This window comes from Lactuca serriola, chromosome 1 (assembly GCF_051521515.1).
Source record: "Lactuca serriola cultivar US96UC23 chromosome 1, Lser_US96UC23_V15, whole genome shotgun sequence".
In the NCBI taxonomy this organism is placed as follows: domain Eukaryota; kingdom Viridiplantae; phylum Streptophyta; class Magnoliopsida; order Asterales; family Asteraceae; genus Lactuca; species Lactuca serriola.
The window spans coordinates 16,658,965-16,677,509 of record NC_136408.1 but is presented as its reverse complement, the minus strand read 5'-3'; the positions used below and the strand labels follow the sequence as shown (position 1 = coordinate 16,677,509).

Sequence of the window (18,545 nt, the reverse complement as noted above, 5' to 3'; positions counted from 1 at the left end):
TTCAGCATAACCATGACCGCGGATAAGTCTTCAGTAGCTGCATAAGCGGCTCCCCTAGTGACATCATGTCTAGGGTTGTGGTATTCTCTAAAGTGTTTAGAGAATTCTTCAATCAATTCTTTGATCACCGGGGGCGACTTCTTTGTGAGCGGGCCTTGCGAGTCTAGTAACTGCCTGGTTGTGACATTGACTCCATCATAGAAGATGGAGACTTCTTCCTGGCTGTTTAGATCATGGTGTGGGCAGTTTCTTAGTAAGCTCTTGTACCTCTCCCATGCTTCATATAGCGACTCTCCAGCTTGTTGTTCAAAGTTAGCAATGGCCTTCTTCAACTTGGCTATCTTGGAAGGTGGGCAAAAGTGATCAATGAATTCTTCTTTCATCTTGGCCTAAGTGGTGACTGATCTGAGGGGAAGTGACTTGACCCAGTCTTTTGCAGCACCTTTGAATGTCACCGGAAGCATACGAAGTAGCTGAGTCTCGCGGGGCACATTTGGAACATTGAAGTAATCAGCTACATCATTGACTTCGTCCAAATGCTTGTAGGCATCTTCATGGTCTTTTCCATAAAAAGGTATTTCTTTAAGTAAAGCTAGGATATGACCCTTTAGTTCGAAAGTAGCAGTTGCGGGAATTGCGGGTTGCACAAGTCCCAGGCCAGTGTCATCGCGCATCCTCTTCTTCCATTCTCCCATGGGGATTTCATCAATGTTAGCCATTGTGATAGCTAACTCTTCCTCGGAATCGGTTTCGTGCTCGTATGTACGGTCCTCTTTTTCCTCAGTCTCGTACTCAATATCTTCCTTAGCCGGTTCGTCGATTACTAAAGAAGCGCTGGATGCTCCTGATTTGCTGCTCTTCTTTTTCCCAAAAACAGTCTTCAAATTGGACAAAGGTGACTTCTTTGGTGTACTCGAACTCTCCACATCCTTTCCTTTGTTTCTTTTCAATGCGGTTTCGAGATCTTCAAATGGGGGTACCAGCGGGGTGTTTGATCCTCTGGTCATGAAAGTCCTGAAATAAACCAGATAAAAACGTAAAAAGAACAAAAAAAATGTACTAAAAAATCGAAAATTAAACTGCTAAATACGCTTGTACTCGCCGAGTAGGTGCAACTGCACTCGGCGAGTATCAGTGTGATTTTGAAAAAATTAAAAACTTAATATTAACACTAGAACAGATGCTAAAACCTAATTACTAGCTACAAAATTGCAATAAATTAACTCTATGCAAGTAAACTCACACAAAGGATCGAAAAAATTAGGAATTAGATTAATTATTTAGAACCGTTCCCCGGCAACGGCGCCAAAAACTTGATGTGTGTTAAATGCACTTGCTTTATCCCTACTTTTTATTAATAAATTTAGCACACAAAGGCAGTGTACCTGTCTTTTAGTGGTATAGTTTAGTAAGTAAGGTATCGAACTCAGGGAACGGAAAATTAAACTAATAACTAATTTTAACTAAAACAATTAATGAAAGTAAAAGGTTTTTCTTCTAGTTTTGCAAGACTAGAAACTAAAGCACACCGTAAAACACTTAATTAACTAAGTAACTTAAACAAACAACTAATTCACCAAATTTGATAAAGATGTTTCTATTTAGGTTCAACCAATTCACTCCTATGGTTATTTTGTAATTATGATAGATTAATTGTTATTGGCTACCAATTATAGTGGTTAGGTTCATGTTCATTACTCCTAACCCTTATACAATCAATTAATTCAAGCAGTAATCAAGTGTTTAAACTAATTAATTCCCTAGATTAACAATTTGGATTAAATAAGATTTGTAGTGGTTAATCAATTTAGTGGTTCAATTAACCTCTTGTTTGATGGTTTCTCAAACAAGCTTACACATTAATCTAATTATTGTCTCATTAATCTTAGTTTCATAATCATTATTCCTAAGCATATGAGTTAGTATTCACATAGACATATGAGGTTAACAACTAAGAGATGTTCATACAGCTTAATTGTCTTCCAATTAACAGAAAATAATTGTGATTAATGCATAAGGTTCTTTAACAAACTTAATTTAATAGATCACCATTAAACAATTAACCAAAAGCTAAGAATTAAACCATAGGAGTTCCTTGGTATTCCCCAAACAGAAACAAAAACGTATTTAGCTCATAGTTGCAGTAAAAACAAACACAAAAACAAGTCTAGCTAGATTAAACATACTTAATTCCTAAAGCTAAGTGGAATGAATAACCTAGTCGCTTCAATTCTTCAAAAGGTTGAAGATTAGAATTCCTCAGCGTCTTCAAGGGTTCTCAATCGCAGTTGGATCTTCAAAAAACGCCAGAAAAGTAGTCCCATCGGATAAAGGCTCGGTTTTTATAGATATCTCAAAACAGGGTGTACTCGGCGAGTAGCAGACCCAACTCGCCGAGTAGACTCGTTGTTATCCGTCTTAAATCAGGAGTCGTGGCTATCTTCTGGAATATTCAGTTGGACTCGCCGAGTAGGTAAGTTTTTGTCCCTCAATCTTCTTTCTTTGGTCTCTAATTGCTTTCCCTTGTTCCCTTTCACTCCCAAGCATGTCTTTTGGACTGAAAATAAAATTTAAACAATATTAAGTACCTTTTGTCCATATTATTCACATAATTAGTTAAAAATGAATAAAAATGTATGCTAAATAATTAACTAATTATGCACATATCAACCAACAATCATGGAATTTTGCTCCTAATCATCAAAACAAAATGTTTTATCAAAATCATTTTCATAGAAATGGTTTTCAATCAAATGAACAAAGGAATTTTATCAGTTTCAAAGTCAAAGATGGTTTTCAAATGAACAACAAGTTTTTACTCGAACAAGTGTTGGTTATAATAAAATTTTTCAAAACCGTTACCAACCACATGCGAAACCGATGTTTCCAAATCAAAATTTGGAAAAGATGGAAGTCAATGGAAGAGAAATGAACCATTCAAACCCAAACCACCTCACTTTCCCAATCCCGTTTCGAAACAGCAAGTTAAAGCTTCGTTTGTCATAGGGAAATCTGATGTGAAGAATATTAATCATTGGCTCAAAGGCAAAGGAAATCCTTATCAATCTTAAAAGTTTTCTCAGGAAGAAATCAAGAATGCTTATGACAGCTACTTGAATGAGTCAACAACAAAGAGTTGTTCATCGAAAGAATTGAATCCCTTTATTCACATTATCAATCATATCATGAAAAACATCAGTTTGATAATTTGATTTTGATGGATTAAATCCAGTTTGCTCCCCCTTGACAATTGGATTGACATTTAAATGTTCCCCCTCGTCGTTTGTAGTCAAACTTCTATACCCCCCTTGCCATCAACATTCGAATTTGGATGCTCCCCCTCAAAATCACTATTTGAATTCAATTGCTCCCCCTCCACTTGATCACCTTGTAACGTCGATGGACTGTCACCGTGTATTGGAGAGTTTGTTGTAGAATGTAAATCGGCATTGTCCTGAGTTATTGTTGAATCATAAGAATGTTTCAATGACTTAGGGATTTGATTATCATCAGCATTAATTTTTGCATCTATTGCCTTGTTAGGAACACCAAAGATTAAGTCATGATCAAAATCCAAAGATTTTGCAACTTGTGACTCATCAATTGTTTCAGTGATGATTGGTTGTTGTGAAAAGGTCTTTTCAACACACTTAACATAGTAATCATCAAATGTTAGATTGAAAGTTTCTTCAATTTTCCTTGTTCGTTTGTTCAACACCGTATATACGACTAAGTTAATCGAATATCCCAAGAATATCCCCACATCAGCTTTAGACTGAAATTTCAAAAGGTTATCTTTGAAATTCATTATGAAACACCTGTATCCAAAAACATGGAAAATTTTCACATTTGGCTTTCAATTGTTAATGATTTCATATGGGGTGATACTAAAACGATGATGAATAAATGATTTGTTCTGAGTAAAACATGTTGTCGAAACTGCTTCTGCCCAGAGATACTGTGGAAGATTCGCATAAGTGAGCATTTTCTTGGCTGCTTCGCACAAAGACCTATTTCTCATTTCGACAACACCATTTTGTTGTGGTGTATAAGGAGTTGAAAAATTATGTGTAATCCCACAATCAACCAAAAACGAATCAAGAACCTAATTCTTGAATTCTAAGCCATTATGACTTTTGATTTTTCTAACTATCTTCCATAAACCGAGTTCAATGTGCTTGATGAAATCGATCATTACTTGTGCAGTTTCAAACTTCTGACAAAGAAATAAAACCCAAGTAAGCCTTGAAAAATCATTGACAATTACCAAGATGTACCTCTTCTTGTTGAGAGTTTCAACAATCGAAGGTCCACAAAGATCAATGTGAAGAAGTTCCAAAGGTTCAATGATCTTCAAGTCGATGATTATTGGATGATCTTGACGACGTTGCTTCCCTTGTTCACATGCTACACATAATGAATTGTTACCAAAGTTTAAAACATGTAAGCCTTGAATAAGATAATTACCACCAATTTGTTGAGATTTTTGAAATTCAAATGAGATAGATATCGATGCCACAACCAACTCAAATAAGATGATGCCTTTGAAAGTAGACAAACAGAGGGAACACAAACAATTGACTTGATGTCAAGAGTAAACATATATCTTTTCCTCTTAGACTTGAGCAAAACTTCCTTGGTTTCTTTGTTTGAAATGACACTTACTTCCTTATCGAAGACTACTTGATTACCAGTGCCCACAACAAGTTGCAAAACCTAACCAAGTTATGTTGAAGACCTTCGACATATGCCACCCAATTAACTGTGAACTTCCCATTTGTAACTTTGCCATATACTTTAACCTTGCATTTTTTATTGTTTTCGAATTTTACCACACCAGCATTTTACAAGCTTTGGTAATCTCGCAAGTTTTCCTTCCTACGAGTCATGTGACGTGAGCAACCACTATCGATGTACCTATGTTCTTTGTATTGCTCATCACATAAAACCTGTAATTAATGGAAAATTTTAGGTCCCCAAGGCTTTTTGGGTCCTTGGTGATTAGACTGAAATGCATTATGAAATGAAGATCCTAATACCCAATTACGAAGTTTGGATTTCAAAGTATCAATTAAGTCAACTTCCATAGACTTAGGTATAGAAATGAAATCATTAAATGGTTTTTAGTCAATATTGACTTTTCCTTTTCCATCAACATTTCATTTTTCTTCAACATTTTTTTTGGGAACAGCTTTCCACTTTCGTCTAATGGAGGTGAAGGTTCAAAAACGGATCAAATGTTCGAAGATGCACCTTTGGATTTCGATCCTGCATAACCTCCAACGGATAGACGGACACGAACTCATCCAAAAGAACAAGTTCTTGGTAATCCAAAAGCTGAAGTGTTGAAAAGAGCTCAACTTCGTGCTAAAAATAAGGTACTAAATGTGCATCAAGCATTTTGTATGTTTAATGTTTTTATTTCGAAAATTCAACCAAAGTCAGTAAAGGTTACTTTGGAAGATCCTGATTGGATTGTTTCCATGCAATCCGAACTTGCTAAATTCGAAAGAAACAAGGTTTGGAGACTTGTTCCAAAAGCAGATGATGTCTCAGTTATAGGCTTAAAATGGATTTTTAAAAGTAAAACTGAGAAAGAAGGTAATGTTATTCAAATCAAAGCAAGGTTGGTTATTATGGGATATTCGTAACAAGAAGGTATTGACTATAATGAAACCTTCACCCATGTCGCGAGACTCGAGGCTGTTCGAATATTTCTTGCGTATGCAACACACAAAGACTTTGATGTTTATTAGACGGATGTCAAGTGTGCTTTTCTCAATAGAGTGTTAGAAGAGACGGTTTATGTTGAGCAACCACCAGGTTTTGTAAATGATAAATTTCTTGATCATTGCTATATTCTCGATAAAGTTGTTTATGGTTTAAAACAAGAACCATGATCCTGGTGTGCAACTCTTACCAATTTTTTAAAACTCTGGAAATATAAATAAGGATCTGTTGATCCTACTCTATTTCGAAAGAAAGTGGAGGATCATTTGATGCTAGTTCAAATTTATGTATATGATATTATTTTCGGATTAATGACCCTTTATTGTCTCGTGAATTTGAGAATATGATGAAAAGTCAATTCGAGATGAGCATGATGGGTTAGATTAATAATATTCTAGGATTAAGTATTTGTCAAAGCAGAGATGGAATTTTCATTAATCAAGAGAAATATTCGTGAAATCTGCTTGAGAAGTTTGGCATGACAAATAGTTCGAAGTTGCAAGTACCAATGGCAGTCGGCACACGCTTAGGGCCTTCGTTGGACAAGCTAGTTGTAGACATCACTTTATACAGGAGCATGATTGGTTCATTACTATAATTAACTGCTAGTCGACCTGACATTATGTTAGCTATTTGTAATTGTGCCAGGTTTCAGTCGAATCCCCGAGAACCCCATCTAACTGCTGTAAAGAATATTTTTTTCTATCTAAAAGGGACAATTTCGTTGCGCTTATTGTACCCTTCAAAAACACGGTTCTTTATTCAATCATTTTCCGATGCAGATCTTAATGGATGCCAACTTGACCGAAAAAGCACTAGTGGTGGATGCCAACTTTTGGACGGGAAGTTAGTTAGCTGGCTATCGAAGAAACAAAATTGTGTTTCGATTTCCACAACAAAGGCATAATATGTTGCTGATATAGCTTGCACTTCTCAAGTCATTTAGATACAAAGCAAACTTCGTGATTGTGCAATCACCATGAAAAGGATACCTTTGTATTGTGATTCACAAAGTGCAATACGTATCTACCATAATCAGGTGCAAAGACCAAGCATATCGCACTTCGATATCATTTCATCAAGGATCATGTCGAGGATGGAAATATTGAGGTTCATTTGTGAAAACAACATATCAACTTGTTGACATCTTTACCAAACCTTTGGATGAAAAGTCTTCTCTCAAAATTTTGTTTGGATTAGGAATGCTTGATGAAAATGTAGTTCCCAATTTATCTTCGTCATGAAATAAAGAAAATTTGAAACTTCGCTGAATGATCCAGAAGTTAATGTTCACTATTCAACGTTCGACATACTTCATTTTCGAATCTCCTATGAATGATTCAACACATACTTTGTTGACTGAGCAGACTTGATGTTTCGAAGACCATGTCTCAATATCGATGATCTTCATTTAGTTTATCTAGTAATAGTTTCTTGTTTTTAATTGAATTTTTATAAAAACAAAAATTACAAAAATATTTTCTCATTTTTGTGTTTTTACTTTTCAAAAACAAAAATTACAAAAAGATTTTCTTATTTTTGTTTTTTTTACTTTTCAAAAACAAAAATTCCAAAAAGATTTTCTTATTTTTGTGTTTTTACATTTCAAAAACAAAAAATTCAAAAATATTTTTTGTTCTTTTTTATGTTTACTATTCGTTTGTCTAGTGTTCAATCGACATACTTTGGTGGATTGTGCTTCGCGACAAAGGGGAGGGGGGGGTATCATTTCGAATCTATGCACTAGTTAGGTGTCTTTAGAAGCATGTTGTTGTATGTCAACCAAAGGCTCATAGGTTCAATGTTTTTCGAAGCCTTAATGGATACCTCATTATGAGTGATCCTTCCCAATTAGGCTATATTCACATTAGTCGAAGAGCTACCTTTTCTGTTCTCATGATGAGTTAAGAGAATTCTGCATGGTGCTATCATTTGCAGAGGTACACTTCGTTTCTTAACCAACCTTTTTCATCAACTTAATTATTCACAGTTCACACACTTCACTTGCGTATCCTCGACATCTCTGGTACAAACCAATCATAATGTGGATATTGCACAAGTCTGTGTTAATGATCTTGATTCATGAGTCTGTGATGATAGTGAAACCCATAATTTCCAACTTTTGAAGGAACTGACGTTGAACTTTATATTCAAGATTGTAACGAAACACTTGTTTCAGTACCACACTTCGATATTCAAAATCATATTTCTTCGTTATGCGTGGTCTTGATAAAATGTTCTTTTCCCAAGACATTTTTTCCCTAGAAGATCCAACTTTTCCATTTTTTTGGAATAAGATTTCTATATGAATATCAGTTCGACCTCTTGTTACTTTACAAGTTTATCTCACCTTTGCTTGTCACTGACTACACTGGTCATACAATACATTTTGATCGTTGTATTCACACTTATGATAAGTCGTGATCATGAACAAAGTTGAGCGTACCTTTCGAAGTCGGTTTATAAGATGCCCTTCAATATTCCTTGATCAATATTCGATTGTAATTCACGGGAATCTACACAAGACGTTCGACATCTCTCTTGATGTAGGACGAAGTAATCTTTGCCTGGGGTCTTACCAAATTTATGTCAATTCTATAATTGACATCACAATGACCATTTTTTTATTTTGTTCTCATCTCATTCTTTGGCATACAATTGCACAAGAAATCCTTGAGGTCTTGAGTGATACCAACTCAAACCTAGATTTTGAAAGTCTGGCTATGATTTCGTTTCTCATCCCAAAAGCAAATGAACTCAGCCTCGAAACGAAGGGTCATGTGAGGGTTCTTATCCTCTTGGGGAAAGAGAAATGATTGATTGATTTGACGGTTTGGTTACTTCACGGTTTTCCAGGAAAAGTGCTCATTACTTTTCTGACGTGACACTTGTTACGGCTACAAGTCCATTTTTCTAGGATACACATGGCTTGATTCTATTGATAACCACTTCAAATTCAAACTTTTTACCAAGTATATAAGGATTTGGGGGGTCAAAAATTCGAACTTTCCATATTCTGGTTGAATATTTTCCCCAAATTATCTTTCCTTATAATCATCTTTTCTCGCAAACCTTCAAACCCTAACAATGGCGGCCACAAATGTTCAATTTAATCCTTCTCAAACCATTGATGATGCTTCATCTCAACCTTTGTGGAAGATCCAAGGTTCCAATTACAGGGTTCAACTGGATGTTTCGAAATATCCCGAAGAACCGCAAATGTTGATTGTTTCTCTCAATCACTCTGTTCTTTCCATTGTGATGATGGCTTCATTCTCCATTCCAATGACTTGGCTATCTCTGGCTGGTTCTACAGTTGTGTTCAACAAAACATCAAAGGTGGTCACTTTCTAGTTAACCAGCGACAAGATATATAAGCTCATGAAGAAATAGTTCACTCAAATCCTAAATATTCCCATTGTTGGAGCTATCTATGAGGTTACCAATCAACAAGTGATTCTCATATTCGTTGAGATGGGTCATCAACCCCCACTCAACAAACTCAATCAATTTAAAAAGTCGTCTTTATTGTGTGTCTGGAACTTTCTATATAGAATATTTCTTCGATGCATGACAGGTCGAAGTCTTTGTTTGGATAAAGCAAAACCTGAAGTATATGTGATGATTGTTGGACTCTATTATGATCTGACAGTCGATTATGCTACTCAATTATGGGTGGAATTTGGTACTAGTATTTCACATACCATTGTTCCAAACGGGATGTCGTGTGCTATTGGAGTCTGAATTTGCAACATGTTTATGAGAATGAAGGAATTATGGTTCCTACTGATAGGGGTGAGAGTAGTGCGGTTCGGTGCAGTTATTAGCCAAAACCTCACCACTAACCGCAAATGTGGTTAAACCATTTTCAAAACTGCTTGGTGCGATTATTTTTGCAGTGCGGTTAGACAGTTATTTTTGCAGTGCGGTTTTGTTTTTTCTGTGTTGCGGTTATTAACCGCATGGATTAGGTGCGGTTATTTTGTGTGATTTTTAACCACAGTTAGAGCTCAAACGGTTTTAAGAGTTCAAACATATTACGTGTAATAAAAAAAACATAAGGTATAAGACAATTAACTTAAATCACAAACAATTAATATCTTAAAAACGTCAAATCAATAGTAATTAACAATAAATTTCTTAAAATTGTCTAATTCACCATTTATCAAAGTTAAACATAACAAAAAGCTAACACTTTTGTCTTCTATTATTTTATTCATCTTTCATTCATGAAACTTGTCTTATTTTTAATATTTAATATATTAATAATTAATAAAAAATTTGTATATAATATATGCAGTGTGGTGCGGTTTTTTTTGCGATTTTTGAAAACTAATAACCGCACCGCACCGCAAATTTGCGGTTTTTGAAAAACAGAAAACCTCACCATCGGTTATTATTGCGGTTGCGATTTACGTGGTTTTTGCGGTTAAATTTACTTGCGGTGTGTTTTTTGCTCACCCCTACCTGCTGATGTTCACAAACCTGAGTTTGGGATTTATCAACATCCGAAGACTGTTAAGGATGACTCAGAGGTTTTTCCCAATGTTGCAAGGTTCTAGATGTTACGCTTCGCAAGGTTGATCCCACAAACCCTATTCTTGTTGCTAACCTTCAAACAATAAACCCTACTGTCAAAACTGGGGTGTTGTTCCCGAAAGGTGTTGCATGCACTTCAAAACGAAGAGAAGGTTCCAAGAAATATTCCAAGGTTGAAACACCTAAATATATTCCTGAGAAGTCTATTTCCTCACCTAAAGGGGATTTTGTTTTTAAATCGACGAGGATTCTTAAACCACAACTAACTCGTAAAGGTGTGGTTATTCGCGAAATCCCAGCTCCAGTTTATCCGGCTTCAAAGAAACGAAGAGCTCACGATATGGTACTGAAGATCAAGAAGAAGCAAAAGAAGTTACAAGATCCTCTTGATGAGGTTGCGGTGGAAACTGATTTCAAAGATGATGGTTCTCAATCTCCACTTCGCAATAATAATGTTGGCTTCGATTCACCTCCATCTATTCCTAAGCAGAAAAGTGTCATACCACCCGAAGTCTCGATTGCTGAATCCGTTTCGGAGGAGGTTCGAACTTCAACCATCCCTGTGAACATATCTGATATAGACGCAAATGTCAACATGGGTGATGGGGTCTCGACTCATGAAGCTCAAGGTACTTCGAATATTATAACTTCATCTGTTCCTGTTTCCATTATTCTTTCATCTACTATCGAAACAACCCCTCTTGATACTTCTACTTTGTTACCACCTTTTCTTACTCCAATACCTACTTCGTTACCAGCTTCAACTACTTCACCCACTTATCACCATATTCTCAACTAGCCTATTACTTTGCTTTTTCCTTCTCAATCCATCGAATGCGCGAAGTACACTCCTGAGGTTGGTCAGTGATAAGAATAAAACTTATAAGATCGAAAGATTCAAACAGGTAGAGAAATCAAACACCAAGAATTAAGAACAAAGTTGTGTCGAATGATTAAAATCACTAACTTAGAAGAGCTCGATTAAAAATTGCTACTATAAAATCACTGCCTTAGAACAACTTCAACCACGCGTGTTTATGGTTTGACCAACGAAAAACCCACATCGGGTAAACTCCACTTGACTATTCTCTATTACCAACTAGTAACCATTCTTTTCAAACTTGTCAGTAGAGACGAGTGTTGGGTTTTCTATGCATCAAATACACTCTAAAACTAGGCAGCGGAAAAATCAAAACAACGATATACCTAAGTGTACATGCATCCTATGAATCTATGGCTTCATGCTAATTACATCAACCCTAGAAAACTAAAACATAAGTAAGAAAACATACCTCTTATGTAGCCCTTGATCTCCATGCTTGAGATCTTGAACCTCCATGAAGTTGCTTGGATGAAAGGATCCAGCCCAGAATCCCTCTAATGGCATCACACCCAATGACACTAAAGAGTGGAATAAAATAACTAGGAGAATGATCAATTTCACAAACCCAAAGGGGTTAGAAATCGTCCCTATGGGAGGAGGAAGAAGGGTTGGCGAATACTTCAAGCCAAGGTGCAAGAAGGAATGAAATCCCTAAGGCCCTATTTATAGCCTTGGATGCCTCCTAGGATTTAATACTCCTTCCCCTGTGGGATGGAGGCCTAACCACGAAATTTTACTCCTTTTCCATGTGGGATGGAATGATTTTCACCCAAACCTAATTTCATAAGGTTCTAAAACATTCCTGATTAACCGACTATCGATTAATGAACATTCAACCCTTTAGTTAATTAATTCCCAAAATATATTTCCAATTAGTTTCTAATTAATTATTAACTATAATAATTAATAAACTAATTTCTCCTTTATTTATTCTACTCACTTTGGGTCTTAAGGGCAACCCAAAAGGACCTTGCTATTGTTAGAAATATTACCAATAATTAATGACCTTAGACACTATTCCAACAGTCTCCCACTTGGACAAATCATCAACTATACAATGACTAATATTTCTCCAATAATCAACAGAGAGTTAGCCATCCAATGCAACTACCAAACTCTTGATCTAATCAAGACTCATCCCTTAGATAACTGATCAACTATCTCTTCGTTCTATGATATCTGTATGAATTCGAGACATGGATAATGGTCAATCTCAAGAATTGAAGATTATGTTTCCCGATATGGATTTGTGACGACTGCATCTGACTACTAAATTGAACACATCAATTCCAGTCAGGGCTCGACCAAGCACTTTAGATGTCAGCACCAAATCATCAAGGGGCCCATAGATATCGCTTCTCCTATTAAGGCAGGAGGAACGAATAAACTTTGACTACATAGTTTTTGTCTATTTCATCATGTCACACATGGACATACCCTTTATAACTACCAGTTACGGTTATCGTTTGAGTAGACCAATACATAACAGAATCATAGAACAAAACCCCACATGTATCTAGGTTTCAAGAATAGAAGGTATTATCGTCTTAGAATTACTCGTGACTGAATCCATGAAGTAATCTCTAAGTGTGGGTTGGTCCAATACTTAAATCTCTATTAAGCACTCGTGAGTGTTAGCGCACTCTCTTTGCTATGTCCAATCAATATCAACAATCCACTAATACTCACGACAGTCTTGAATCACTACTTACTTCCAAGAGTATGGCCGACTGTGGACGTTTGAGTAAAATAATACTTGGGAAGTGGGTTCCAACCATGCAAAAGTGAGAACACAATGATAAGCTAATTGAAATGACCGAAATCCATCATATATTAAGATCACCACTTAATAATCGCCAAATCAAATTAAAACTTATACTGCTTAAAGTTCTCGGGTTTTAAAACAAACCAAACTAAGAGTGTTTAAGCCAATTCATTTGCAAATTTAATGCCCCTAGACTTTTTCTGACTATTAGACTTGGTCAATGACATCGGCTTAGGAATGGATCGACAAGATTATCTTTCGATATGACATATTGAATAAGAAGTATTCACATTTGACTCACTATCAAATGTGTTGGTACTTACTGAGTATGTGTAATGTGAGCTTGTATGACTTGGGATCCATACTAGAGGTAAATTCACCCAAAGTCACAAGAAACTTCATAAGGACCATCAATGATTGAATTTCAACAAAGATTTCACTAATGAATATCTTTTAGTCACATTGTCTTCTTTGCAATTTAAACAACCGCAACATACTCTAAGTTTGCAAAAATCCACTATGGTGTAATACTCGATACTCTTCCAAGATAAAACTTCACCATTTAGAGAAGCACGAAATTTGACTGCAAATGGAATCATCTTTATCAGTATGGAATTTAGCATCGGTGTAACTCTTACAATGATCTCTCCCATACTGTCAAGATCATCTATTCTGTCCTCCAAGAACACTTAAGAATGTTCTTGATCTTGATTCATTGATTCTCGCCAAAATTGAACTAATTCAACTTGTGTTGCACGAGGCATACAAGTCATTAGATGTGGTACATGTCATGACATGTATGATCGATCCCATAGCAAAAGCATGTGGGACACGAATAATTTGCTTTAGCTCAATAGTAGAACTAGGACATTAGCATTGCACAATGTCATGCCATATTGTAATAAGCCTAAACCCCTTTTCGGGTTTCCTCAACATTCCATGTACTTTGTCTTAATCCAATTAATCACTTTGATCTATCTCCATAGATCATTATTATGCACGTGTCTTGTATCTCCCATTTATATCATAGTGAAACAGTTCTCATACCAAGCCAAGATTTTACACCTGCTAAGTTAGAATATAGTTTCCTATAAATCGTACATTGTCTATGTACAATACAAGGGTGACTACAATGCTCCCACAAGCACTGATATATATATATATATATATATATATATATATATATATATATATATATATATATATATATGTGGCTTATCTGTGTTTCTTGAAATTCAAACTCCTTGAACTTTTCTCATTGAAACAAAGATTCCAATTACTCCCACTAGCTTTGAAATATATATGGCTTATCTTTATTTATCGAAATTCAAACTCCTTGAACTTTCTCATTGAAATAATGATCCCACTTGCGAGATGCTTATTTCGGTCCATAAATGAACTTATTAAGCTTAGTCATCCTTCAAAACCTATCTTGGTTTAATTATGTGTTTGTTCCTATCCATGATTGTCTCTACTTGAAGATCCACTTGCACCTAAGGGTTAAAGTCAAGTGCCAGGTCTACCAAATAACAAAAATACATGGATTGAATCACGCTTTCCAATTCCTCTTTCTATGTTGTTGCCTTTAGAGCCTACCATAGCTTCGGATAGCTGGTACACTCTTATTGCTATCTACCAGTGACTCAAATACCTTAGTAATATAAACTCTTATATAACTAGGTCCATGACGTCTTCTATCAGATCTGTAAGGAAAAATGGAAATATGTCAGTTTCCTTAATAGCTCTTTCAATTTCAAATTGAATACTATGTCCAACTTTAGGCTTTTCATTGGTTGACTCTTGAATCTTATCAAGATCAAAGTAGCTCCCACTAGCCCTTTTGGAGATCAGCTCCCTCTCTTAGAAAACTGGCCTTTGAGCAACATACACTTTGTTCTCAAAAGGTTGTTAAACAATTATCCAAAATGCTTGATGGACTCTCCAACGAGAAAACACGTCTTTAATCAAAGTCCTAGATTGTCGAGCGCTTCACGACAAGCGTAAGCCTCATAATCGTAGACTTACATATATGGCAGTGAGGATAGAATCCCACTTCACATATCATAGAGTGTTTTAGGAACCTAATTAGTTGGCACAAGACCAAAGGACTTCTTGTAACACTATTCATGGTACAATCCACGAATTGTTAGCAAACACAATGCGGCTCATCTAGTACAAAATCAATGAACGATTTGTTTCTCTATCCAACTAACATTTCCTAGTGGTATTGTTTTGGGCAGAGATAGATCATGAAACTCTTTCACGATCACTTAGATGATCGATAAAGTTTGGACTGAGATTCTCACTACGAGTGTCTCATCCTATTGCCCAGTTGATTCTTAGCTTCACTTTATGAGAGCTCTAAACACCTGAAAGGTTCCAGACTCACATTCATACGAAGTTGGTCTTACCATGTATTGTGGTTGATCTGAATGGTCAATTAGTGCAAACTAATTCCAACAGATATTGACATCACCCAGTGATGTATTCATCATCTATCTTGATAAACATGATTTGGATTTATCATAAGACTTGAGGTCAAATGATATCCAAAATCCAATCCAACAAGATACTTGATAATGCATTTCTCAGTTATGTATCCAAGACTGTGATGCCACAAATAAATTTCACCCAAAACATTAGATGTAATTGAATCAGTACATATTGTGGTCATTCTGAATGATCAATTAGGTAAGCTAATTTCAACATATATTCACAATAATACACCTTATTCAAATATTCGAATCAACTTTGAAATATTGCAACTATACTAGTTTCATAGATTTCATGACTTTCTTTTAACATGTTAGAATGCTCTACATTTAAATAAGTCAAAACTATCTCATGAATCATAGTATAAACAATTTCAATTATAATACCATAGACTAACCATTCAAAAAGATTTGTCTTTTGATCCTATGAATGTAGCATGGGCTTGACATTTATGATCAAATTACCTTCTCCATGTTTTAGTCTTCTTACTTCATTTTAGTCACTTTACATTCTTGCAAATGTCAGTACTAATCCTTAGCAAAATGCTCAAGGTTTAGCAGTAATGTTCTGATGGCATTATAAATCCATATATTTTATTGAATACTAAACATGGAAGAACAAATTATCTTTTGATCCTATGGAAAGTAGCATGGGCTCATGATCCATGATCAAATTTAACTTCTTCATGTTTCAGTCCTTTCACCTCAAATATACATTCGGGAAAGTTTGCTTTCTTAGTCCTTTTCTTGTTATGGAAACGAGCAGCTATCAGAACATGTCTTAGAATAAACCTTCTTTTGTCCTAGGTATTAGGGCCTAGATTAGGTATACTAATCGCCTTTCAAACCATGGGCAATTGGCTTTCTTCTTCTTGACACTTCTATTCATGATAGTAAAATATGGGAGTGTTTTGAAGTATGAGTTTCTATGATTGGTCATGCTAGTTCCAAAAGGAAACCTTAACATGTTACACAACTCCTTAATGGATATTCCATGTTGTTCATATCAAAATAAGAATGAATTGATCATATGTACATGTTAGCTAGTCGACTAACCATAGTCAACTCCTAACTCAAGGAAATTCCATTTTACTTCAATATGTCAATTTTCAACGTACATTTGATAATTGCTCTTGGTAACAACTTAGAATGCAATGTTTGAAGTAACCTAGGAAGAGCTTTAACAAAGGTGTGATCTTTCCTCTCGTATATGAGAACTATTCCCAAACTACGATATTGACAAGATTGATCATCCTCATAGCTATTCCTTTCAAAGGTTTTTATAGCAGTAGATTTTACTGGATAAGGTTTTCGACATTATTCAATAAAATTCCATTATAGTTTGTTTTACTTATCCTTAGAAAATAACCTCCCTAAATTATTTTAGAAGGCTAGGATCCATATTTGGCTCCATGATGTGTAAAGGGATGTCGTAAACACACCATAAAGTTATTTAGGTAGGCAAAGCCCTTTGCCAATTTTGATCACTACGAAACTCCTAGATCTTTGAGATTCATTGACTATCAATGGCATGTTAATCTCATATTATGTTCATCTCAAATTCAATGACGGGGTTGGCGCGGATCACTGAACAGATGGTAAATCGCGTGGTCCCCGGCTCAAGTTACGCTTGAGATTCGTGAGTTCCACATCATTCTCTACCTATACTCTCAAATTGACGTGCCGGCTAACCACGCGAGCTCCATCAACAAGTTATAAAGAGAATGTGCAATTTTTATGGATAACATAAGATTCACATTAAATAGATTGAGAATTAACCTTGCAAAATCGCATGGTCCCCGGCTCAAGTTACGCTTGAGATTCGCGAGTTCCATATCATTCTCGACTATATTCTAGATTGATGTGCCGGTTAACCACACGAGCTCCACCAACAGAATATAAAGAGAATGTGCAATTTTCATGGATAATATAAACTCACATTCTATTAATAAAACGGGATTTTGTTTTATACTTGTATTTAGAATACTTTTAGATTGATCATTATCACTATCAAACCCTTTTGGTAACTCCATTCTCAAAATGCAATAGGGCGGTGAGGTGGTAAGCGCGAAACATATTAAAAACCGACCTCATTAGGAATCAAATAGATCTCCTTAAACCCTTACATTAGAATGGGTGAGCCTAGTAGAGGTAAGACTGACAATGTCAATGTTTAAACACACGAGGGCGCATGTTGTAACTTTCTTACACATATAATAGTCACAATTCTAATATATTTAAATACAAGGGGTAAATTTAAAACTCTTTAAATTTAGTTGTCTATTATTAATTCTAATTAATTGCGAGGATGCAATATCACAATTAATAAACATGAGGGGTTAATATTCATATTTATAAATCCATATTATAAATAATATTAAATATTTAAATTCACAATTTAAATAACAAATATATATTCAAATTCAGATAAACACATTTAAATAATATATATCAATTATCAAATAAATATTCAAATTCAAATAAACATATTTAAATAACATTTATCCATTATCAAATAAATATTCAAATTCAAATAAACACATTTAAATAATATTTATCAATTTTCCAGATTCAAAAAAAAATTAAATTAGGTATTTATCCATGTTTATCAAAGCTACATATTCGAAAAATGGCAAAAAATCTAAAACCCTAAATTTTGCTGAGCTCACGTCGTGAGCTCCTAACTCTCACATAATGAGCTGCGACTAAGGTATTATCAATTACGAATTTTTCAATAATCTTTCTACCATTTAATTCCAAACAAGTATTTTCAGAAAACATGGATCTAGGGTGAAGGTAACCATGAACCAATGGCTCTGATACCACTGCTGGGTTTTCTATGCATCAAATACACTCTAAAACTAGGCAGCGGAAAAATCGAAACAACGATATACCTAAGTGTACATGCATCTTATGGATATATGGCTTCATGCTAATTACATCAACCCTATAAAAATAAAACATAAGTAAGAAAACATACCTCTTATGTAGCCCTTGATCTCCATGCTTGAGATCTTGAACCTCCATGAAGTTGCTTGGATGAAAGGATCCAAACCAGAATCCTTCTAATAGCATCACACCCAATGACACCAAAGAGTGGAATAAAATAACTAGGAGAATGGTCAATTTCACAAAC

At 35.3% G+C, this 18,545-nt stretch overlaps 1 non-coding gene across 1 annotated transcript; it reads left to right on the top strand.

Annotated features, from left to right (window-relative positions):
- Positions 1–228: 228 nt before the first annotated feature.
- On the top strand, positions 229–335 carry LOC145080713 (small nucleolar RNA R71). Its single transcript, XR_013695302.1, has one exon. It is a non-coding gene; the product is annotated as a small nucleolar RNA R71 (small nucleolar RNA).
- Positions 336–18,545: the final 18,210 nt, after the last annotated feature.